Here is a 24,483-nt window from a genome sequence, read left to right on the forward strand (position 1 = left end):
CAGCGCCGCGCGCTCTGATTGGCTCTGCAAATGGCTGAGGAGAGGCCCAGGAGCTGGAAGAAAATGGGGAGAGATCCCGCCTGGAGCACCAGCACCAGCACGGGCGCAACAGACCCAGCCTGGGCACAGGGAGTGAATTTATTACCAACCAAATCACAGCAGCACAAGGAGAAGGGAAATAAATCTCTCCAACACCTTCCCCCCACCCAAGGGGGATCACCAGGACCACGGATCACCAGGGCTCTGCCTAACGGGAGTCACTGGGGATCATCCAGCGAGGATCCTCCCATGGGGGATGGAGGTGGAGCAGCGCACGAAGCTCTTCCTGCATCCCGATTGTGGATGTGCTGGCGGGTGAGGAGCTTGGAGCTCGGGTTGAGGCTCTTCCCACACTCCCCACACTCACAGGGTCCTTCCCCAGTGTGGATCTTGTGGTCCTTGATGCGGTAGGAGCTCTTGCTGAAGCTCTTCCAACATTCCAAGCCCCAGCAGGGATATTCCTTTGTTTGGATCTCCTACTGCTGGATCAGCAGGAGCTCTGGCTGAAGCTCACTCCACATTCCAAGCACTTGTAGGGTGTCTCAGCTTGAAAGAGGATTAAAAGAGGACACTTAGGAGTGAGTGTTGTCCCCTCTACAGGGTTCCGATAATCCCTTTCCACCAACAGGAAATGAAAAGTAATAGATGAACATGAAAAAAAACTTGAACAGTTTATTAACAAACAGAATGCCCGTAAGGCATGAAACAAAAAAAAAAAAAAAAAAAAAAAAAAAAAAAAAAAAAAAAAAAAAAAAATCATTAATAGACATTGAGTTGTTAGACCTTACCCCCCACACACACCCTGGGACAAAAGACCCAAAATGCCAGAGTCATCCCCGCTCCCCACACGGGGTACAGGTGGCAGCGGCTTCTCCCCCAGGGGAAAAGCCAAGTCCCGGCAGGTGCAGCAGCGGCACTGCAGCTCGGGCTGTTTTCTCTCCCGGCTCCCGGGGTTAAAGACACAAGAACCCTTCTTTGGTCACAAAGCAGAGGATCACGGAATGTGCCATCTCAGTAACTCACTCCAAGACAATTGCATATACAGTAATCACAGGTCTCTATCTATCTATAAAAGCATGTACCGAACTCTGGATACAGCAACGTGCACCAGGACAGGAGTGGAGAGGCTGAACGGACACCAGGGGAGATGTGGAATGTACAGACAGAGCAAACCCTCCAAGGGCTTTAAACTGATTCCCAGCTTTTCTGTGTTTCAAGAGTCTTGATTGCTGGATTTGAAAGAACTGCGATCCCACCATGAAAAGCAGAGCAGTCAGAACCAGACGCTGCTGTTGGAGTCAAAGTCTGGACTTGTCACATCTCAGTTTTGAAAATACATTGAATAAAAAACTCCATTACCCACTATTTCCCAGCCCATCCCTCTTCACACATAACAAAATACAATGGAATTCTTTCTAAATAAAGTAAAATTAATATTGACAATGTTCCCTCATAAAAGCTTACATTGAGAAAATACAGAATAATGAAGTGTGAAAAAAAAAAAAGAAAAACGTGCTGTCCTTTCTCAGGCATTTGGCTCAGAGCCTGCTCTGTCTCCCAGGTGCCCAAGTCCCCGGGCCAGCTCTGAGCAGCCTCTCCTGGCTCTCCAGCCCGGCTCTCTCCCGGCTGTGCCCCGAGCAGGCACTCGGTGTTTCCATGGTGTCCCTGCCCCACTCAGCTCCCCGTGCCCTGCAAAGGCGCCGAGGCTGCTCTCGGTGCCCCTGGGTGTCCCTGAGCGAGGCAGTGACGAGCCCGGTGCCCAGCAGAGCCCTGAGGGACACCCAGGGACACCCTCGGGCCCGGCCTCCCACGGGACACGCAGCCACTGCCCACAAGGCCCCAGCATGTCCGGCCGGCCAATTCCTCCTGCCCCGGACAGCCCGGGCTGAGCCCCAGGGCTCTGCAGGGCAGGGCTGGGGCTGTCCTGGGACCGTGGCCAAAGCCTCCCAGGGCTCTGGGCACTGCAGGGGCTACAAGGCCACAAGGCCGGGGCTGCTCTGTGCCCGTTCCTCTCTGTCCCTCTCTTGTTGGGTGCCAGGTGTGGCACTTTGTGACACGGGCCCATGTCAGGGCCCTCGGTGATGTGGGACATTGTGGGGCTGTAATGAATGAGAGTGTTTGAGATTGCTTAAAAATCAGTGGCAAGGGCATGAGCAAAAGTCAGACTGAGTTGTAAAACTGAAGATCGTGGACAAAGACTCTCTAACTAGTTAATGTTAGAAAGTTGTGTGTTTATTACACCAGCAGGCAGCACGGGGCTTGTCCCCGAAATGCGTCACCGCTCCACACAGAGTTCTTTGCCTTCTATTTATTTCCCAAAATAATACATATGCTCAACCCCAGCACCTCCCATTCCCGCTTTGTATTAAAATGAGGTCATTAGTCCTTCACACATGCGCAACTCTTCTCTTGAATTGGGTTGGTGGTCTTGAAGTGGGTCAGTGGTTGCAGGGATGAAGTCAGGAAGGTCTTCATAAGGTCTCCGTGACCCTCTGGTATGACCCAAGGTCACCTGCTTCATGATGGATTAACACAGAGTCCAGGTGCTGGGCATCGTTCTCCTGGTTTCAATATGTTAGTTACTGTAATAGTTCACTTGCTCCACTTCCTCCTACAAATGAGCTCATAATATAACAATTAGCTTTAGCTTAAGCATCTAATAATCATTAACCTATCACTGGTGTATCTAACTTCAATATTGAATTGGTTCTGACCCTCAGCTAAAATCTTAACCCTTTAAAATCATGATTCAAGGTCACATGTTGGGGGGAGAGGGCGCAGGAGACAGAGACTACTCACCTTCAAGTTCATGTGGCAACAGACAACATTTATTCCCAAGCCCCCCTCCCCCTTACACAGTGCATTTGAAAGATCCAGTCTGGATGCTCTCATTGGTTTGAACTCCACACCCTTTCAGGTCCTGGCCACTAAGATGGCTGCAGCCTTGAGAGATATTTAATTGGACAAGACCCTTTTCAATCACAGTAACATTAAGCGACAAAGCACAACAAGTTCATTGGCAAGATGCACTCTACTGCCTACAGAACAGCTAAGGCACAACAAAAACAAAAACAAGCAACAACAAAACCAAACAAAATACAGGCAACCAAAATAGAAATGAACTGAGAAGAATCTAGGGGATGATGGTTGGGTGTGTGTGTTGTGTTTAGTGCATGGGACAAAATACAGTGTGGGCAAGGAATAAAAGGAACTTGGCCTAAAACACTAAGCAGCACTTTAACTTCTACCATAATTTGTAACTTAACTTACACCTTAGGGCAAGCAATTTAACAGAGGAATAACACTTAACAGTATTTAACCTAACTTACAGCTATAACTTCCACATTTTACTTAGCAATTTGACAGAAAAACAACACTTAGCAACACTTAGCTTATAACTTACATTTACAACTTAGCAAAGGAACACCACTTGTTTATTACGCACCTCATCCATTGGACCTCTGTGGCTCCAGGCATGGTTGCAGAGTTTTTGGTACACTTCATTTCCCACCGCGGGTGTGCTCGCATCTGCTGTTCCAGCCTCCTGCTACAAGGTTCCTGATACAGTCCATTTCACCACCTGAAGGGGCATTGGGACAGGCTGCACCTCATGAGTCTCCAACAGGGAGCCCCTTCTCTCTGTCCCCCGTCTCCATCTCATTTGGTCCCCATTCCCCCTGTCCCTCCCTGGGGGGCTGACAGTGGGGGTGACCCCACCCAGCAGCCAGTGCTGCGGTGGCCCTGGGGCAGAGCCGGGTGGGAATGGGGGATCCAGGGTGGTCCCTTGAGCCCCCAACCTGCTGTGGGGTGCTGGGGTCTGTTGGGGGTGAGGGGAGGCACCCCCTCACCTGTCTCCTTTCCCACACAGGTGTGTTCCATTTCTGGGGAAAAGCCCACTGTCACTTCCTCGATGGCAACAACTGGCTGAAGTTTGTGGACAAGGGACATCTACAACTGGGAGTAATTTGGGCTCAGGACATACCCCAAAGTTTTGAGGTGGGATTGAGCAGTTTGGAGGTGGAGTTGAGCCATTTTCAGTGGGATGGAGTCGTTTTGAGGCACCATCCATCCCTCTCTGCTTGTGGGGAGCAGAGCTGTGAGGGACTGAAATGTCCCGGGTTAATGGCTCGAACCATTGGCAAAAGCAGAGGGGCTTTGCTGGCCATGGGCATGGGAAGTGCCCGGGGCAGAGGGGATGAACAGCCAGCCCCAGACGGGACAAGCTGGGCTGGGAGCCAGGGAAGGGAAGAGGCCGATCAGGAGCAGATGCTGCCACGTGGGACAGGGCTTTGGACAGGGCAATGCCCTCCATTACACAACTGCCTCGCCTCTGGAAACTCCCCTGGGGAAGGTCCAGGACATTCACACAGAGAGGGCTGGAGCTTTTCATCCCTTCACATGGGCCATACCTGGCTCAGCTGCACTGCTGGGAGAGGCAGGGCCACATCTCAGAAGGGGCCAGAAACCATCAGAGCCGCCCACAGTGCCCCAGGATCCACAGTGTGACATCAGACAGTGTAAAACTCCCTCCAGAGGAGGTACCTGGGCATTCACCCAAACCTGAATCCATACTGACCCACAGAATCTGGTGTTTCTGGGGCTTTTCCAACCCCCAAGGGGTCCATCCTGGGACCATCACTTAGACCAAGGACAAGGACATTGTAATAATCACAACCAAAACTTTTGTTGCTGGATCCAGGGCTGGTGCCTGTGTATCTTTCTACTCTGATGATTGCTTTCTTTTCCCTTACACAATTTCTCTTGTGTTACTTTAATGAGCCCCCTTCATTTCCAAAACCTGTCCACACAAACCCAATACACTGGATGTAAACATGGATCACCCAGAATGGGAGTCACCAGCTCTCTGTCCATTGTGGGTCACTCTGATGGGTGATAAAGCTGGAGCAGGGGACAAAGCCCTTCCCACAGTCGGGGCACTCGCAGAGCTTCCCTTATCCATGGGTCCATTTCCATGAGGCCAAGGCAGAGCTGTAGGAGAATCTCTTCCCACACTCAGGACACTTGTAGGGCCTCCACGCAGTGCAGATGTGCTGGTGCACAGCAAGGTGGGAGTTGCATTTGTAGCTCCTCGCGCAGCTGGGGCAGTGAATGGGCCACTCCCTTGTGTGTGTTTTCAGCCTGGGGGGTCGGTGGAAAAACCACTGGCAGCACCTTTGGGACACAGCTGAGGGCTGGCAGTCTCCTCTCCTGACTTCATCTTCTCTCCCCAGTTCAAATCATCCCCTTCCATTTACATTTTCTCCCCACAGTCAGTTTCCTCGCCCCAATTGAACTTCTCCACAATTAAGCCCTGATCTCCCTCCCTGCCCCTGGCTCCTCCTGGTGGGACCCAGCCAGGACCTTCGAGAAACAGCAGAAGAAAGGGTTTAAAAATTCATCATTATTTCCATTTATTTCCTTGGTTTCTGGGAGATTTTCAGGTGACTGCTGCGGGTGCTGGCTGAGGGGTCCTCTCAAGTTCCACCCCGTTTCCAGTCCCTTTTCCAGCTCTTTTCCTCAGCTGACCCAGACCTGCAGATTTTGGGGGGTGGGAGGGGTCGCTGTGCTCGGGAGTCTCAGAGGTGCCCCCACCCCAGGGAGGCCTCAAGGCCCCAGGACAATTCCCTCTGGCCCCTTGGAGCATTTGGAATCTCCAACTCTCAGCCAGCACTGTCCATGAAATTCAATCCCCCCTGCAGGGTTTTCCCCCAGACCAGCTTTATTTCCAGAGGGTTTTGTGCTTTCCCTTTGAGCCAGGGCCTGATGGCACCGGAGCAGCCATGGGTGCTGGGGCAGGAAGGGCTGTGGGACGGCATCTCCCCACAGACCTCCAGGACAGAACAAGGGTTGGGGGAGAAATAGTAAATAAACATGGGATTATAGAAAAAAAAAATGTAGACTATATAAGATACATGAAATGAAATGAAATGAAATGAAATGAAATGAAATGAAATGAAATTGTGAAAATAAAGTGCAGCAGAGCTTTTTCTATTGGGACTTTGAATTTCTTGTCCCAGTTGTGAGCTGGGTCTGAGTCAGAAACCAGTGGCTGGGAGAGACTTTGCTGCTGAAGGGCCTCATATTGCCAAAACTAAAGTGTCAAGTAACAAGTAACACCTTGAGGTTACAGAAGTCCCAGCACCCACATTGGATTCCCTCGTCTGAAGCTGCAAGCTGAGCTCCCCTTGCAACTCTGCTTTGTAACAACAAATGTAAAAATTCAACACCACCACCGGTTCCCTCCCTCCTCTGCCCAGCGGTGCAGGGAGAAGGGATGGGAGTTACGGCCAGTTTGTGCCACTGCTTCCCCCTCAGGGACAGGAATCCTTGCCCTGCTCCAGGCATGGGATCTGTCCATGGGTTCGGTCCCTGCAGTCCAGCAGGAGTCCCTCCCCACCCGTGTGGTCACTCCTGGCTCGCCCTGAGGTGCGGGGCAGCCGCGCTCCAGCCCCGCCAGCGGCAGCGCCGCTTCATGCCAGGCCATCAGATCCATACTGTCCAAAAGACCCCATTTTCCCACGCCTCTACCTGGCTAGAGGCAGGGCCTCTCTAGCCCTGGTTATCATTCCCTCCCTCAACATACATCCTACAGGTTCCTTCAAGGGAATGTGACATATGATTTCCCTTCTGTTGTACCAGCAGCTCGGTCATGGGAGGCTGAGGTTCCCTTCATTTTAGCCGAACTCCCTCGGTTAGTGTTTTCCTTTTTGAGCTGACATCCCTGCTGCCAGCACATAAGTGGGTTTGCTATCCCACCTTTTCATGTCTTCCCCATGGTCACAAAGGAAGAACTTCAGCTCAGCTCATTGGGTGTAGCCCCTCTCTCTAGCTGGGGGACATTGGACTTTGATGCCAGGGCCTGTGACTTGCACTGGCGCCACATGGGAACTGTTCTTTCTCACCTCTTCTCTCACCTCCCTAATTTCTTCTTTAAACTCCTCTTTGGTCCTTACCCAAAGCAGAGACATGAGTGTGCATCAGGCCATTGACCATATTCTCATAGTACCTGAGCCTGTTGGCTACAGAACCCACTGTCTCTCAGTCGTCCCCAGCATTCACCATTACAATGAAGGTGTTGTATTAGGATGGCCCCAGGATTTGCCACGTTCCACAACATTTGCCCTGTGCACCTGACATTGTTAGAGTCATGATGGTGCTGTTGGCCCCTTCCAAAGAGTTCTTCTAGTACTGCCACTTCCTTCCTCAGTGGTCTTCCAATGGTCTTAGGACAGCAATCCTGCATTCTGCCTCTGTGAGCAAACCTCTTTCTTACACTCGTTAAAAGCCACTCACAGAGGGAGGGAAAGGGGCCACAGATCCCTCAAGAACACCTGATCAATACCCATGCCCTGGGTCCAGGACCCCAAATTCCTTGTTTTGCCACCACTCAGTTGCTCTCCTGGACCCATAAGGACCCAAACCCAGAGTAACTAGGTCGAATAAGCCTCACAGCCCCGCTGTACAATGTCTCTTCACAGATCACAGAGACCGTGGTGTGACAGAGACTCAGCTGATGATTTCAACTTTTGGCCGCCTTGCTGGTTGTGAGGGCCCTGGCTCCTCATGATCATTAACTGGGCACACTGTTAATGATGTCTTATACTTCCCCCTCTGCACAGGGGTGACTGCTGCTGGCTGTGACTGCCCATGTGGTTCAGCTGGAACCTGGACAGTCGGAACATCCATGGGTTCCAGTGCTGCACTACCAGACTCTCCCTCTCTGAGGTAGGGAGAGGGTTACCAACCAGCTGGAGAAGTATATTCCCTCAGCAGCTGTTGTATCTTCTCCATTACCCCCATCCAGTCTGGGTGGTTTATTTATGAGATGGGCTGCAGGGCAGCATCCCTAGTCACTGAGGTAGAGTGACTAGATGTCAGAGTGGTAACCCAAGGCAGTCTCACCTTATCTCTAAATGCTAAATAGAATATCAGCAACAACAGCCACTGTATGATATGGTTGGTATCTAGAGAATATTTGACCCTTTGGAAAGCTCTTGGGATAGGCCCAAAGAAATGGGTGAAAGGTTGGGAGAAAACTTCCCCTGGTGTCACTCCCTCACAAATGGGTCCCATTATCAATGAAACCCCAAAAACATACACTTAGTGTGTGGTAACCATGTATCTACATTCCCAGTTTCAAGAAGTTAAAAATCCATTAATTCCTCACCTTATTGACCCATTGTGCAAATACTGCATAACAGCCACAGTAGCCTTAGTCATAGGACCCATGTTTAGATAAGGAGCTGCAAACGGGAAAAATACAGCCACAACCATGCACTCATTGAACCAGGGTAGGCTACACCACATGGTGCTGCCTAACAAGGTTTCTATATCCAGCACACACAAAAGTAGGTTACCCAGGAACTTTTATTCCTTTTTCACTCTTTCCTCTCAATGCCCTCAGGCCCCACATTGGGTGCAAAAATCTGTCTTGGTTTGAAAGACAAAATGAAGACAAACTTCCTATAAAGGAAGGCGGGAACCTCTCTTGGAATGGAAAATATGACCCCCTCCCCTCTGAATTATTATAAATTTGAAATTAAGTGGCTTTCAGGCAAAGATATGAAAAGAGAAATAGCAGCTCTTTACTAGTATGTATGTGTATAAGGCAAGCAAACAACAACGGCAGGAACAACAACCAGAACCACAAACCCAGTGCCAGGCTGCTCTTGCCGTTGGTGCAGTTCCGGGCGCGGCCAGCAGGGACGCTGGTGGCTCCCGGCAGGCAGGGTGCGATGATTCCTCCGCAGCTGCAGGGGGCGCTGCGGCAGTTTTGGATGCCTCTGCGCGTGGGCTGGCAGGAGACGGAACAGAGATTTCCTTGGCAAAATCACTGGGGCAGCTGAGCTGGAAGTGGAAAAAAAAAAAAAAAAGATAGCAGAAACTCTGGGGCCCTGCCTAAAGCCACAGGGTGTCTGCAGGTCGGGTTACAGTGTATCAAGAAGCCCTGAAGCACCGGCAGAGAAGAGCGGGGCTGAGCGGGGAAATTGCTCCCCTGGGTAGCTCATCTGAGATGGCTCATCCCTGGGTCAGGCTGTGCAAAGGGGGCAGACCCTGGCACGGGACTGGGGGGCTCCTGGTCCCAGGTCCTGGCATGGTACACACTGGCTTTGGGCTCCCAAGCAGCAGAGAACCAGAGAAGGAAGCCAGTACGGCCAGCCACAGCGCCAAAGGAAAATAAACAAAAAGAAACAGGCAAAACCCACAAGGCAACAGTATCTCTGGTCAGAGGCATGACACAACACAGTCATGAGCAGACTGGCCGCTCTCACAGGAAATCCTGGGCTGGCTCTCACCCATCCCTATACTACCAGAGCCAGGAGAGGTGAGGGGAGACCAACGACCACCACAGAAAAAAAAAGCCCCAAAACCAGTATGGAATAAAAAAAACATTCCCAAGACAATGCCTGTGGGCCAGAGAATTAGAATTGTGGAATCATTTAGGTTAGAAAAGATGTCCAAGACCAATCAGCATTCCCTGATGCCACCAAAAGAAATAATTGAAACCAAGGGTGAGTTTTATGGGGCTGAAAGTCAAACAGTCTGCTCTTCCCAAGGAGCTGCTGAAGTCCATCGGCATCCCGATGGATGTTCCTGTCTGTGTTCATCCAGGTACCTGTGGGGAGCCAAGATGTGGAACCCACCAGCCAGGTATCTCTCCAACATTGCTTACCAGGATCATAAATCACCAAGGCTCTGCCCAACAGGGGTCACTGGGGATCATCCAACGCGGATCCTCCCATGGGGGATGGAGCTGGAGCAGTGCACGAAGCTCTTCCTGCACTCGGGGCACTCACAGGGCTTCTCCTACCGGTGGCTCCGTTGGTGTTGGGTCAAGTGAGAGCTCCTAGAGAAGCTCTTCCCACACTCAGGACACTTGTAGGGCCTCTCCCCTGTGTGGATGCGACAGTGGGTGACATGGGAGCTGGTATAAAACTTCTTCCCACACTCCCCACACTCGTAGGGCTTCTCCCCATTTTGGATGCGCCGATGGATGACGAGGTACAAGTTTTGCTTGAAGCGCTTCCCACAGTCGGGGCAGCAGAAAGGCCTCTCCCCTGTGTGTACTGGCTGATGGAGGAAGAGCTGTGAGCTGGTCCGAAACCTCTTCCCACACTCGGGACACTCGTAGGGCTTCTCCCCAGTGTGGATGAGCTGGTGGCTGGACAGGGTGGAGCTGTGCTTGAAGCGCTTCCCACAGTCATGGCAGCGGAAGGGCCTCTCCTCCGTGTGTATTGGCTGATGTTTGAGGAGATGGGCACTGCTCTGAAACCTCTTCCCACACTCAGGACACTCATAGGGCCTCTCCCCAGTGTGGATGCGCTGGTGGATGACAAGCTGGGAGCTCCAGGAGTAGTTCTTCCCACATTCCAAACACTCATACGGCTGTTCCCGTTCCCTGGTGTGGATCTTACAGTGCTTAATGAGGTTGGAGTTCCGGGATGAAGCTCTTCCCACATTCTAAGCACGTGTAGGACAATTTCCTAGTGTGGATCTGGTGGTGCTTAGTGAGATTGGAGCTCCGGCTGAAACTCTTCCCACATTCCAAGCATTTGTAGGGCCGTTCCCCAGTGTGGATCCTCTGGTGCTGGATCAGGTCAGAGCTCTGGCTAAAGCTCTTTCCACATTCCCCACACTCATATGGATGTTCCCCGGTGTGGAACATCTGGTGCTGGATCAGGTTGGAGCTCCGGCTGAAACCCTTCCCACATTCCAAGCACTTGTGGAGCTTCTCCCAAGCCTCAGGCTTCTCCACCAGCTCCGAACTGTATTTAGATCTCTGGCCTTCCAACACAGAGGGGGTCTTTCTTCCTTGCAGCTCTCTGGGCTGGATTTGCAGCCTCTCCTTGTGGGGGATCTCCCTCGCTTTTCCTCTTCCTCCATCTGGCCAAGGCTTCAGAATGACAAATCCTGGTTTGGGACAAAAAACAAGGGCGTGAGCTCCTTGGAGTGGGGTTCCTCCTGAACAAGTCCATCTCAGGAAGTTACCAGATATTTTGTGTCCATAAAAATCTCCAAAGCACCAAGACTCAGCCCCCAAAAAACTGCTCATAGGAGATCTGCCTCTCTCGTCTCTCCAGTTTTGGTTTCTGCGGGTTTCACTTCCGGACTGATGGGGGGCCCATGTCTTCTGGCATGGCCCATTCTAGGGTCTTTCTTATGGATGATCAAGGGGTTTTGATGCTCCAGTGATCCCTTTCCCCCTGACTCTCTGCTCCAGGGTTCCACAGATCCTAGGGGTCCCCCTACTCCAGGCCCTTCTGCTCTGACCTTCAGGCTGCCTGGGGTCCTCCAGCTCCGGGTGAGCTATCCTCTCTTCCCACCCCAGGGGTCTTAGGGTTCCTCTCCACTGCTCTCCTGAGGCATCACAAAGACCCATGTCCTCTCCCCACCAGTACCTGGTGATTGTCACATGGACCCCAGATTTGAACGGCAACTCAGCATTGGGTTTCTGCAAGATCCAAAATTCCCCCCAAAAAACCAAGCCCTCGCAGTGACCCACAAAGTTATTTGGGTCTCGAGTCCACAATCTGTAAACTTCAAACAGTCCCCATAAAAACTCGCTTGAGAACACTCTGATATATCTAGGGCAACCTTCCCCTCCCTGGCCACCTGCAGGCTGGAACCCTGTACTTCTCCTGTCTCCCTTCTCTTCCTCCCATGCCTGTTCCTTGCCAACCCTGGACCTCTCTTTTGTACTCCCCTCTGCTCCACATATGCCACAGCACTGGCTGGTGGATGTGGGGAACGACCCCCAAAAATCCCCCACGGATGGACAAGAGGGTTGGGGATCCCTCCAGTGCAGATCCAACCCCTCCCAGAGCCCTGGAGAATCCCTCCAGGGATGATGTGATGGGAACACAAAGAGATCCCCTACACGACCTCCTTTCCCACTGTGCCCCTCCCCTAATCTCCCTCTCCTACCTACCCCTTTCCATCACCCACCCTCATCCCAGCTCTGCCCAGCTCAGCTTGGGGGTGACACATCCCCTTCTTTCACTCAGTCTAGGTCTCCTAAATGTCCTTTTACAACTTCTCTCCCCCTTTCCCATCAAGTTGAAAGGAATAAATGAGTGTGTCTTAATAAACAGATGGTGTGAATCTGCTTGGAGATAGGGCTAAGAACTCGTAGATGAGGAACTGACAGGAGAAACCATCGGTTTCAGAAAAAGGGTATTAATTCACACAGACTGCTCCTTAGCCAAAGTCCTGCAAAATTCCTGAACTTCAAGAAGAAAAAAGATTTAATAGAGCCATGAATATAATGCATAATAGAAAAGGAGAGAATGTTCAGGAAGTCTGCACATTGTCCCACAGGTAATTAAGGATGTGGATACCCCGGGGGACACTTTGGCAGAACAGGGACCTGCTCTGGGATACAGGGTGTGGATGGGACAGTGAGCACAAGGAGGACGAGCAAGGAACATCTGGGAAATGTGGATTATATGGGAAAGTGACAGAATTCACTTTTAGGGATTTTATTTTGGTGACAGCAAAACTAACTGGTTTTGTAGAAAGCTCAGCAGCTGTCAGAGGATGAGCACCCACAGGCAGTGAGGGGGGCTGCAGGAGTGGCACAAGAAGGCCCTGCAGCACTTGGGCACAAAGGCACAGCAGGTGAATGCAAGAAGGGATGAGCAGGAAAAGGCCAAGCTGAAGGCAAAGGCCATGGCAGAGTTCCTACAGCCCCTGAGGGATCAACCCCAGGGCCCAAGGGGGCCCCAGCACCCAGGGGACGCGCTCGGCCACAAGCACCTGGCACAGCCATTGCCCTCCTGGGCAGGGGAGAGCCCACCCAAACAGCCCCTGGGAAGGAATCAGGCTTCCAGCTGCAGGGCACAAGGACACTGCAAGCACAGACAGCAGTACCCTCAGCAGCAGCAAGTGCACCCCTTGATGGACATGGATTGGCAGGGGGGGCACAGCTCCCATCACACCAGGGACCCACCACACTGGAGCCCTTGACAACATTCAGGGGGGGTCTGCATCCAGAGGAGGCCTTTCCTGATGGACACAGGGACCTCTCCATCCACTCTGAATCTCAGATGTAAGGGGGGGGGGGAAATTGTGAAGAAGTTGTTTGATCATGCAGGGGGTAAGTGGGAAAAATGAGCAGGTGTGTTTTCTTCAACCACTGTTAGTGGATGTGGGAGATAGATTTGAAATGCATGGGTTTCTACTTCCTCCTAATTGTGATTATCATTTACTGGGGAGGGATTCCAAGGCTAATGCGCAAATACAGATTTCTATTCTAAAAGGTAAAACAGAGGCTAATGCTGTACCTGTGCTAAAGTGAACCCAGAAGTGTGGCCAGGCCCAGGAAAATACAGTCAATTAGATATGGAGCCTCTCCAAATTACTTGGAAGCAACCAGGACAAGTGGAGTCTAAAAGCAACACCCTGTTCCAAGGGAGGGAGGGAAGGGCTCACAGCCTGCTATTGAGTCCCTGTTAAAGGCAGGGTTTTCGCAGCCAGGAATCTCTCCCTGCAACACCCCTATCCTGCTAGTCAACAAACTGGATGGATGGACACTAGGAGGAAATCACAGAATTTTCAAGTGTTAAAATGAAGATTAACTGAGGCTCCTGCCCTGGGCCTTCCAGACACAGAAAAAGAATTTGGATTGTGTGTGGATATTAAACAGGGTCTTGCCAAAGGAATTCTTCTGCTGAAATCTTTAACCCAGTGGCCAGAGTCGCCTCATTGTCTGCAGAATTGTGCAGACACAGCTTTCATGGGAACTGAGGCTCAAAAACTGATGACAGAAGGAGCATCTCTTATTGTTCAAGTCTGGCATCAAGGTAAAGCTTTGATAACCAAAAGAGCCTCTAAATGGATGAGCAGAGCTTGAGTATGACAGTAGGAAACTTGTTCAGTGGCACAGGAGGATTTAGAACTGAGGACAGGGGAAGGGTTTAACCCAGCCTCCTGTTTGAACAGCCTGGAGAGGGGCTGGCAAGAAACCCAGGACTGCATTCAAGGGACAGAGCTCCAGACCCAGGCTGGGAGAGATAGATTAGGCACACCCACCTTGGCACTTTGCTGCTCCCAACACCCAGCCAGGACATCGGCTCCTGCCTAAGGAGGGCAAAGCAGCAGCACTGGTGGCCAAGTGGCCCATGCCAAGTGTCCCTGAGGCCAGAAACAGCCGCCAGCACAGCTGAACACGGGGGGACCCCTCAGCCTGGGCTCCAGGCTCTGCAGCCCCGGAGATTTGCACTTCCCGCCTGCAGCAGGAGGATGGCAGGCCGCCCCTGAGCCTGCACTCAAGGCAACGCAGCAGCAGCCAGGGCTCCACAGCGGGCCAAGCCCCTGCGCCTGCCCACACATCCTCTGCTGCAATCCTCGGCCTGGCCACCCTCCTCTGCCAGCTCCAGCCACCGGGGCCAATCCTTGCTGCCCCTGCTGCAGCTTCAGCGCTGGCTGGGCCTGCACTCGCCACAGCTGCTGGGGAACACCACGGCACAATTCCACTCTGCCTCTCACCTACACTCACACACTGGGCTGCCTGCGGTTGGATTACACCATGAGAAAGTTTTTTCTTAATAATGCTGCTTTTATATTGTCAGTCAGGTTTGAGACAGGGGTGTGAAAATCAATTTTTATTCTTAGCTGAAAAGTAGGAAAAAATCTTTATGGCTTTGGATTATTTTTGTGCATGTGTTTGTGTGGCTGTTACTGATAGAAAAATTTTGTTGTGGGTTTACCTATAGGCTGCAATTGCAAAACTAAAAGAGATTCAAAGGTGACCCTTTAATGCATAAACAGTTAACAGAATACTGTTAAAAAAATTTTTAGTCTTTGTTGGGGGCCACGAGTGAGTCTCAGAATAGCTTCCCTGGAAGAGAAGCTTCCTTCCAAGCAAGGAGGAAAGCAGCTTTGGAAATGCAAATTAACACTGCTGGGGCAAAGTGTGGACAATGGACCCGAGTCTCTTGCCTGGGGCAGGAATTGGGCTCATTCCCTCTGCCCCTCACCCCAAGCTCTGCCTGCTTCCACTGATGGGATTTGCACAGCTCAAGGCAGAGCCCATGGGGAGGATATCTGACTCTGCAACACAAATGGGTTCAGTTGCAAAGAGAATGAGCAAATGAAGAACGTTGTGAAAACTTCACTAAAAAAAGTCCGGGGGGAATCATCCCTCTGCCCACTGCAACAGGAGCTGTCACTGTCTATGCTGTATAGGATGTATTAGAACACTGGGGTGCTCTTGCTACCACAAGTTCAGCAAAATCAGTTTGGAATCCAAGTATTTGATGTTCAAATTACAGAAAAGCAGACAATTGATGCAGCCCTGGCTGGAAGGAGCACCCAAAAAATGGGGAAAAGATGAACGGCCACCGCAACAAATCCTACAACACCATGGACCAGCCCCTGGGAACCCCAACCAATTCATATCAGGAGCCACAGTACCCATTTATCATTTCAATGGCATCATTAGATTAGAAGCTGTCCTCAAAACAATAACCAACCAGACAGATCCAGCTCCTGACCTTCCTGCTGACCAATCCACTGAAATGAGGAACACATTTCACCAGGGGATGGAATCAGTTTAGCTGTTAGCAGAAAAAGGAGGAGTTGGTGGAAAATTCAATGACTCAAACTGCTGTTTGCAAATAGAAGGCAATGGAAAAGTGGAGAAATAGATAACAAAGGAAATAAGAAAGCACCTCCTGTTACGGCCCAAATGTGGAAAGGATGGGAATGGGACATCATTTCGTGGTTCCCTGGCAGACCACGGGTTAAACGAATGCTCTTTCTCCTTCTATGTGCTACAGCAACTCTCATCTTTTTGCCATGCTGCACACCTTGAGAGTGCAGCTCATTCAGCAGCTGAGCGAGGGGATGCAGGTGGCAGCCAGGCCTCCTGATCCAGAAATGGCTACAAAAGGACAGGGAATGAGGCTCTGAGAATAATCTTTAAAGCAAAGGAGACCCAGTAAGAACAGAGTCAGTGAGTGAGTCTGCCTGGAGATAGGGCCAGTGACTTGTAGATAAGGAAGTAATGGGAGCAAACCATCAGTTCCAGAAAATGTTGTTAATTGATATGGACTGCTGCTCAAAGTCCTGCTAAATTCCTGAACTTCGAGCAGAAGAACAAGGACCTAACAGAGCCATGAATATCGGCTGTTATACAAAAGTGGGGTGCACATGAACGAGGACATGCAGCTGGCGGATCCGGAAGTCGGAACCTGCCAAGCACCTCATCCAGTGGGCAAAGGCAGAGGGAGAAGCGGCCGGGAAAATGAGGATCCAAAGGAGGCTGCGTACTACAGCAATGGCAGAGAGCGCCTGGCCAATGCCCCACGGCCTGTGCCTCTGCCCAGCAAGAAAGTCACTTTTCCAGGACTCCTCGCTCTCCTCGGGCCACAGAAACCTCCGGCCACGGGAATTGGCCCGCACAGCCCCGGCCACGGGGCAGCCACCTCTGTCCTGCCCACAGCAAGCGCGCCGAGCCAGCGCTGCTCCGGCAGCGGCTCCTGCCGAGGCAGCGGCGGCAAGGAGACCGCGGGCAGCCGCTCCCGCAGCGCCCTCAGCCCAGGGCCAACACGGGCCGGGCACGGCACAAGCCACCCGCCCGAGCCCCCTGCCGCCCCCGAGGCCCGCAGCCAGCCCCGAGCCCCCGCACAGCCCAGCGCGGCTCCCACCTGCGCCGGGGCCGCCTCCGAGCTCCGCCGCCGCCTCCCCGGGCTCCGGCCGCTGCCGCCGCTCCCGGGCCCGCACACGCGCTCCGCCAATGCCGCCGCTGCTGCGCCACCGCCGCCCGAGGCCCGCCGCCGGGGCCCGCCTCCGCCCCGCTCCCGCCAATCAGCGCGCCGCACCCGCGACTGACGCCACCGCCGCCCAATCGCAGCCACGGGCGGGCTCTGCACGCGGCACAGCCTCGCCCCGCGCTCTCCGCGCCCCCCGCGCTGCCTGAGGGCAGAGCCGGAGCTGAGGAACAGCCCTGGAACGGGCCCGGGCCCGCGGCGGCATTGAGCTGCCAGCACCAACAAACTGCTCCGCAGCTCCCGCCACGCCTTTCCCAGCCCTGCGCCTGCCGTGCCTCCGCCTCAGCGGGAAGCCCTGCAGCCTCGCTTCTCCTGCCCCTAATCAGGAGCATCTGATCACCATCTGCCTCCGTGCAGGACCAAACAAACCGAACCAATGTGGGGCTCTCTGCCGTCCCAGCTGACTGCTCCAGGCTCCAGGGCAGACCGGGAGCTCTGGGAAGGGGCCCCGGCTCGGGGCGCAGCCCCCGGGGCAGCTCCAAGGCTCCTCCAGCCGGGATGGAACGTGGCAGGGGGAGCAGGGGAAGGGACGGGGCTGCCGGCGCCGGGGGAGCACGAGGGACAGCGGGGGCACTTCACAAGCATTTAATGCAAAAATCATAAGAAAGGCAACAGCAACAGTGTCACCATAGCACAGGGCCACATGAGGACACGTCCCATTGGAGTGGGGTGATGCCCGCCCGATGCTGGGCACCCACCAGAGCCGCTCTCTCACTGCCTTCTACAGCCGGACAGAGGAGACAAAATTTAACCAGGGGTTCAGGAGTTGAGCTAAGGACCAGGAGAGTTCCCTCTTCCAATACCATCACGAGCAAAATTGGAGATATTAATTGAATTTATTACTAACAAGCTCAGGGCAGTAGAATAAGAAGTAGAAGATCCTTAAAAGCACCTTCCTCCCACCCTTCCCTCCTTCCCGCTGCACCTCCTGCCCCGGCAGGGCCGCAGACAGGGAATGGGGCCGTGCTCAGTTCATGCCCGGGGCTTCTCCCTCTGCTCAGGGACAGGAGTCGTTCCCCTGCTGCAGCCTGGGCTCTCTCCCACCGCAGACTTGTGCAGGAACTTCTCCAGCCCGAGTCCATGCCATGGGCACAGCCCCCTCCAGCTGCTGCAGCGTGGGTCACTGTGCCCCGGGCTCAGTCCTGCCAGGACAGGCTGCTCCAGCGGGGCCCCTCTGGCCAGGGGTCTCCCATGGGGTTACAGGCTCCTCTCAGGTATCCCCCTTCTCCAGGGGGCTGCTCCAGGGGCTGCAGGGGGATCTCTGCATCCCCATGGATCTCCAAGGGCCATCAATCTGCAATTCCCACTGTTGGTCTGTGTCCCAGTGGATTTTCCTGCCCCTACATTCATCAAGGTGTTCACAGGGAGCCAGGAAGATGTGGAGCACTCCAGCCAGGTTTCTTCCCAACAGGTATCACCAGGACAACAGATCACCCAGGCTCTGCCGAACAGGGGAACTGGGGATCAGCCAATGCTGAGTCTCCCATGGGGGATGGAGCTGGAGCAGTGCACAAACCTCTTCTTATACTTGGGGCTTTCCTTTACAGGTACCCCATGTGTGTCAGGTTAAAGTTGAGCTCATGGAGAAGGTCTTCCCACACTCAGGACACTCGTAGAGCCTCTCCCCAACGTGGATGTGCTGGTGTACCCTCAGGTGGGAGCTCTGGCTACAGCCCTTTGCACACTCCCCACGCTGGTAGGGGCAGCCTCCTGTGTGGATGTTCTGGTGCTGGATCAGGTGGGAGATGCAACTGAAGCTCTTCCCACATTCCAAGCACTCATAGGGCTCTGACCCTGTGTGGATCCCTGGTGGTCGATCAGGACAAAGAGCTTCCTGAGCTTCTTCCCACACTCCTCTCACTCACAGGGCTTCCACCCAGTGTGGCTCTTGCAGTGATTGATGAGGTCTGGGCTCCATCCAAAACTCTTCCCACATTCCCCATGATATGTCTTCTCCATTTCCTTTCCAGACTGGGAGGATGTGAACACAGCTGCAGTCTTTCAGTGTCTGGGGTGTGGGCATTTAGCACCAGAGACTGTGCCAGACACGGAGCCGCAGGGACACTGGAGGGACATTTACCTGCCCGTCACAGCCTCAGCTGGGCAAGTACAGCCCATGCTGAAAACAGCCACTGGCAGAGATGATTTCTGATTAATCTTGTCTGCCTCCCAGGAACGGTTTGAAAAGAAAAACCTCTCAATTTGCTGAGGCAAAGAAGAGGAAAGGTAGTATTGAATAAAATAAAAAGCAAGGCCTCTTGGGACAATGGTTGTCTTTAAAAAGCCAAAGCCAACAATATTCTGTCTTGGTTGAAAATCTAGCTTTTGATTTCTCTGTTTTTCTTATCTGTTGTCTTCTAGAAAGTTGTGGTAGTGGAGTTTGGTTGGGTTTTTTTTGTTTGGTTGGTTTTGTTTGGTTTTTTTTTGTTTTGTTTTGTTTGGTTTTTGGGGTTTTTTTTTGGTTTTTTTTGTTTGTTTGTTTGGTTGGTTTTTTAAGCAGAGATGCTGAAATACTTATAGGTAAAGAAAATAAATAGGAAATTTTCCCCTTCCCCTAATCAAATTATGTGGTTTGTCAACAGAAGGATTGAGACTGTATGTCCAGCAAGCCTGTGCCATTCCAAAGTGCTTTCCTTTGAAAGGACAGCTGTCTTTTCCTTTGTGGATAGGAACAAATCAAAGCTACCCTGGAAACAGAAACTGTCCCTCCTTTTTTCCCTTCTTACTGGAATACAAATGTGTTTAGTTCTGGTGAATGCTCTCCACGTTGAGGGCAGCCCATCTCCAGACCAAATTCCTCTCTTGCAAGAAAGTCTCTCCCACAGACACAGAGCTTGAGCTGACAGAGAAAAATGGGACCTCACAAGAGAAGCAAAGTCTTCTAAGGAGAACAGAATTGTTCAGGTTGGAAAACAGCTGTGAGCTCATCAAGTCCAACTGTCAACCCAGCACTGCCAAGGCCACCACAACCATGTCCCTGAGTGCCACATCTTCAGGTGCTTGAAATGCCTTCATGGATGTGTCTCACCCTCTGCCCTGCCAGCCTGTTCCAGTGCTTGACCACGCTTTCAGGGAAAAAAATTGTTCCTCTGTTCAATCTAAACCTTCTCTGGCACAACTTGCGGCCATTTCCTCTCATCCCATCGCTTTTCTGTGGGGGAAGAGACCAATTCCCCCCTTGCTCCAGGCCCCTTTTAGGGAATTGTGCCCTGCTGGCTGCTGCTCTCACCCAACAACCCCAGGCCCTTTCCAGCCCCTGTGCCCAGGCGCTGGGCTCTGCAGGGCTCTGTGACCCCAGCGCAGGATCCGACACATGCTGGGCTGGGAGATGGAGCAGAAGAGAGGGGGAAAGGGGCAGTGACTTCCTCCTCACCTGCCTAGCTGTCCTGTATCATCTTCCTCACTACCATGAGGAAGGATCCTCCTCCTCTGTTTGGCCAAGCCTTGGGAATAAGAAGTCTGGTTTTGAGGGAAAAACAAGGGGTGAGCACATTGCCCTGAGGGTTCCTCCTGCCTGAGTCCATCTCTAGAAGTCACCAAGTATCTTGTATGCATGAAAACCACCACAACATCAAGACTCAGAGGAAAAAACCCCTCCCTGGAGTTTCCCCTTGTGGATGCTGCGGTCCTGCATATATTGGAGATCCTTCCTCTGCAGGGTCTCCATCTGCTCCAGGTTTCCCAGGAATCCCTGGGATTCCCCCACGCTGGGGTTCTGGGAGTCCCCCTTTTGTGGGCCGCCGAGGGTGCCATGGGTCCCCCTCTCTGGGGTTGCACTAAGGGATGCTGAGGGTTTTGGGGTCCCAGGGGTCCCTCCTCCCCTGACTCTCTGCTCAGGAGTGCCGGGGGTCTCAGGGGTCCCCTCTCTGGTATCCCAGGGTGTCCCCCACGCCAGGCTCATCCCTTCTCTGGGCTGCCCCTTCTCCAGGCAACCCTCACTCCGGCTGTCGGGGTCTCCCCTCTCCAGGCTCCCATTTCAGGGTCAGGGACTCCCGGGGCTCCCTCTAAGCTTTCCCCCTCTCAAAGCTGCTCCCCTCCCCCGCGCCGGTACCGGGCGATCGCCACGTGGCTCCGGGGCACTCCATCCCCCACCCAGCCCCGGGAAACTCCAAAACAAACACCTCCCAGGAACCCCGCAGGATCCACCCAAAAGGGATTTCCGGCCAGCCTCAGACTCCGGCGAGAGCCAAACATCGCTTCGCCCGCCCTGTCCCGAAAAAAAGAAACAGAAACCGCCAAAGATACTTCGGGTGAGCTCCAAACATCCCTCCCTCCTTCGAAAAAATCCTGCCGGGACCGCCCCAGCTGCTCGGGGCGAGGTGTCCCTCCCCGGTCCCCTGCGGGATGCTGCGGGCGATGCTCCCGGCGCGAAGGGGCTGCAGAGCCAGAGAGCGGTGGCCGCACGTGGTGCCTCCTCTGGCTGCTCCTCCTCTACCCCTCCTCTTCCTCCCGCTCCTCCTCCTCCTCCTCCATCCTCGGCTGCAGGTGAGGAGCTCTGGGGTGAGCGGAGCGGGCACGGGACCCGGTGGAAAGGGGTGGGAGAGGGGGATAGGGGGAGGTGGGACGGGGGGAAAGGCGTTCTCGATGAGGGGCTCACAGTTAACCCCAGGACCCCCAAATCCCCTCCCTGTCCTCCCAGCCCCTCCCGGCGCTGTGGGGGCCGTGCCGTGCCCCAGTGCTGGCTCAGGGGTGCTCCACCTGGCAGCTGCAGGTGACCCCACACTTGGGGCAGTTTCCAGCAGCACCAGGAGCTGGTGGGTCCAGGGGAAGAATCCCTGAGTTTTGGGATTTTTGGGGTGCAGTTTTGGAGAAGGACAGCTCTCTCTGGCTTTCCCCTTCACGCTGTGACCCCTCAGCTGCCCCAGGCACCCTGGGGGTGCTGGGATTTCCCTCCTGGGGACAAGGACGTTCATCCCCTTCCAGGAGCCCAATGCCCGGCTGGGGCTCCAGGTCAGGGGGGCCTTGAGCAGCTGCCCCAGAACCTCCCCCAGGGTCTCCCAGCACAGCCAGAGCCGCTCGGCCTGGGATCCCCAAAGGCCTCAGCAAGCCCCAAGTCCCTCCCAGGAACCCTCAACTCCCTCAAACCCAGCATCCCCCACATCCCCTGCAAGTTCCCCCCATGGCACCGGCCATGGCCATGTCCCCACTTGTCACTGGCCATGTCCCACAATGTCCTCACCCATGGCTGTCTCCCCACCATGTTTCCATCCGTCATTGGCCCCCACATCTCCAGCCATGCCTGAGTCCACCCATGTCCCCTGGTAAAAACATGGGAGCTGCTGTAGCACATAAGAGGAGGAACAGCATTCATTTAACCCATGGTCTGCCAGGGAACCACGAAATCGTGTCCCATTCCCATCCTTTCCACATTTGGGTCATAATAGGAGGTGCTTTCTTATTTCCTTTGTTATCTATTTCTCCACTTTTCCATTGCCATCTATTTGCAAACAGCTGTTTGAGTCATTGAATTTTCCACCAACTCCTCCTTTTTCTGCTAACAGCTAAACTGATTCCATCCCCTGGTGAAATGTTGTGTTCCTCATTTCAGTGGATTGGTCAGCAGGAAAGTCAGAAGCTGGATCTGTCTGGTTGGTTATTGTTTTGAGGACAGCTTCTAATCTAATGATGCCATTGAAATGATAAATGGGTACTGTGGCTCCTGATATGAATTGGTTGGGGTTCCCAGGGGCTGGTCCATGGTGTTGTAGGATTTGTTGCGGTGGCCGTTCATCTTTTCCCCATTTTTTGGGTGCTCCTTCCAGCCAGGGCTGCATCAATTGTCTGCTTTTCTGTAATTTGCACATCAAATACTTGGATTCCAAACTGATTTTGCTGAACTTGTGGTAGCAAGAGAACCCCAGTGTTCTAATACATCCTATACAGCATAGACAGTGACAGCTCCTGTTGCAGTGGGCAGAGGGATGATTCCCCCCGGACTTTTTTAAGTGAAGTTTTCACAACGTTCTTCATTTGCTGTTTCCCTTTGCAGCTGAACCCATTTGTGTTGCAGAGTCAGATATCCTCACCATGGGCTCTGCCTTGAGCTGTGCAAATTCCATCAGTGGAAGCAGGCAGAGCTTGGGGTGAGGGGCAGAGGGAATTCCTCCCCCAGCAGTGTTAATTTGCATTTCTAAAGCTCCTCTCCTGGTTGCCTGGAGTGAAGCTTCTCTTCCAGAGCCATCCTGTGACCTCGCTAAAAGCTACTTTTTTTTTTTTTAAACAATGCAGTATTAACTTTTTACCAGTTTAAGGGTCAACTTTAAAGCTCTTCTAGTTTTTCAAAATGAAGCCTAAAGTTGAATGTCAAAGAAGTCATAACAAAATTTTGCCATCACAACAGCCATACACACACATACACAAACAAATCGACGCCATAAAGACTTTTTTCTACTTCTCCTACGACTGAAAACTGACTCTCACACCCCTGGCCCAACACCCCTAATCTAACTGGCAATATAAAGGTAGCATTATTAAGAAAAAACATTCTAGTCGTGTAATCTTGTCATCAAAACTGCAAGAAGAACCAAAATTCTTCAACAATATTTCTGGTGTTACAGAATCAATGCATTAATTGATTCTGGCCAGGATGAGCAACAGAAATAATTTCATCCACACATAGACTGAGTGTGAAGAGAAAATCATTCCGTGACATGTGGGTTTTACTAGATTTATCCTTAACTTTTAACCGTCCAAAACCTATTGAAATGATTTATTGTTCACTGCTTCCAAGTTGCCGAGTTCTTATTTTGCATTTAGTTTCCTATTGGACCCGGATTTCTTCCCCTCTGCTGTTCATTAGGTCCACACTCGTGGATTTCCTTCTCAGCCTTTTCCAGAGCAGGTGTCTCCAGCTCTGCCGGGGGCAGTGTCTGGGGTAGCTGTTGGTTGCTGTTTGCTGCTGGGCGTTGATGTTTTGCTGCTGGTCGTTATCTCTGTGGGTATCTTTTGGGCGGTTCCCAGTCTGTTGGGATGTTAAACTCTTCTCTGTTCAGTGGTGTGAAATGCCTTAAAAGAAACGTTTAAAATTCCTTTCCCCAAGGCAAAGGCAAACCAAGCCTGAGTAGAGAAAAACTATTTAAAAGAAGAAGTTAATCTTCATTTTAACACTTGAAAATTCTGTGATTTCCTCCTAGTGTCCATCCATCCAGTTTGTTGACTAGCAGGATAGGGGTGTTGCAGGGAGAGATTCCTGGCTGCGAAAACCCTGCCTTTAACAGGGACTCAATAGCAGGCTGTGAGCCCTTCCCTCCCTCCCTTGGAACAGGGTGTTGCTTTTAGACTCCACTTGTCCTGGTTGCTTCGAAGTAATTTGGAGAGGCTCCATATCTAATTGACTGTATTTTCCTGGGCCTGGCCACACTTCTGGGTTCACTTTAGCACAGGTACAGCATTAGCCTCTGTTTTACCTTTTAGAATATAAATCTGTATTTGCGCATTAGCCATGGAATCCCTCCCCAGTAAATGATAATCACAATTAGGAGGAAGTAGGAACCCATGCATTTCAAATCTATCTCCCACATCCGCTAACAGTGGTTGAAGAAAACACACCTGCTCATTTTTCCCACTTACCCCCTGAATGATCAAACAACTTCTTCACAATTCCCCCCCCTTACATCTGAGATTCAGAGTGGATGGAGAGGCCCCTGTGTCCGTCAGGAAAGGCCTCCTCTGG

The 24,483-nt window shown here is 52.5% G+C and overlaps 1 pseudogene; it reads right to left on the reverse strand.

Moving 5' to 3' along the window:
- Positions 1–2,253: 2,253 nt before the first annotated feature.
- On the reverse strand, positions 2,254–17,016 carry LOC135286317 (zinc finger protein 418-like; annotated as a pseudogene).
- Between the last annotated feature and the right edge of the window lie 7,467 nt (positions 17,017–24,483).

This window comes from Passer domesticus, chromosome 26 (assembly GCF_036417665.1).
Source record: "Passer domesticus isolate bPasDom1 chromosome 26, bPasDom1.hap1, whole genome shotgun sequence".
NCBI lineage: Eukaryota > Metazoa > Chordata > Aves > Passeriformes > Passeridae > Passer > Passer domesticus.